The 1,241-nt window shown below is 43.4% G+C and overlaps 1 pseudogene; it reads left to right on the top strand.

Annotated features, from left to right (window-relative positions):
• The first annotated feature begins 285 nt into the window (after positions 1 to 285).
• LOC100953449 lies at positions 286 to 909 on the top strand (annotated as a pseudogene).
• Positions 910 to 1,241: the final 332 nt, after the last annotated feature.

Below are 1,241 nucleotides of genomic sequence, written 5' to 3'. Positions count from 1 at the left end.
GAGCCTCTTCTTGGCTTCCTTTCCCAGCTCCTTCTGCATAACTGGGTTCCTTTCATCACTCATAGACCTTTCTTTCTGGAAGTTTCTTCCCTCCCATCCCTTTACTTTCCCCTCCAAATATATCTGTATAAATATCAAAAATGCCCCCAGTTGAGGAGGCTGCATCTGGCTCCTGCTCTCATAGCCATTGCAGTATACTGAGCTCCATAGAGATAGCACCGGGGCAAGTGAGAGCTGGATGGGCACTGGGCAACTCTGTGCCTTGCTGAGGAAAAATAACTAAACATGGGCAAAGGAGATCCTAAGAAGCCAGAGGCAAAATGTCATCATATGCATTCTTTGTGCAAACTTGTTGGGAGGAGCACAAGAAGAAGCACCCAGATGCTTCAGTCAACTTCTCAGAGTTTTCTAAGAAGTGCTTCGAGAGGAGGAAGACCATGTCTGCTAAAGAGAAAGGAAAATTTGAAGATATGGCAAAGATGGACAAGGCTCATTATGAAAGAGAAATGAAAATCTATATCCCTCCTAAAGGGGAAACAAAAAAGAAGTTCAAGGATCCCAATGCACACAAGAGGCCTCCTTCGGCCTTCTTCTTGTTCTGTTCTGAGTATCGCCCAAACATCAAAGGAGAACACCCGGCCTATCCATTGGTGATGTTGCAAAGAAGCTGGGAGAGATGTGGAATAACACTGCTGCGGATGACAAGCAGCCTTATGAAAGAAGGCTGCAAAGCTGAAGGAAAAATACGAAGAGGATATTGCTGCATACCGAGCTAAAGGAAAGCCTGATGTAGCGAAAAAGGGAGTCGTCAAGGCTGAAAAAAGCAAGAAAAAGAAGGAAGAGGAGAAAGATGAGGAAGATGAAGAGGATGAAGAGGAGGAGGACGATGATGAAGATGATGATGAATAAGTTGATTCTAGCACAGTTTTTTTTCTTGTCTATAAAGCATTTAATGCCCCTGTACACAACTCACTCCTTTTAAAGAAAAAAAATTGAAATGTAAAAAAAAAAATGCCCCAATTACAATAGCTCACTAGAGGCTGTTGAAGACAAGGTGACCATCCCAAAGAAGCTTTAGCAAAAAGACTCCTACAGGACGAGTCAGAAGATAGAGGGTCTCATTTCAGCCATGCTTGGTTGTCATCATAGAACTCTGCAATGGTATAATTTAGAACTAGAAAAAGGACAGTGAGAGTGACAGGCTGGGACTCCCAGCACTGTTCTCTCCCTTGCTGTGTGAA

Source organism: Otolemur garnettii, unplaced genomic scaffold, assembly GCF_000181295.1.
Source record: "Otolemur garnettii isolate 467f Iridium unplaced genomic scaffold, OtoGar3 scaffold00032, whole genome shotgun sequence".
NCBI classification, from domain to species: domain Eukaryota; kingdom Metazoa; phylum Chordata; class Mammalia; order Primates; family Galagidae; genus Otolemur; species Otolemur garnettii.
This window is presented reverse-complemented; position numbering and strand designations above follow the sequence as displayed.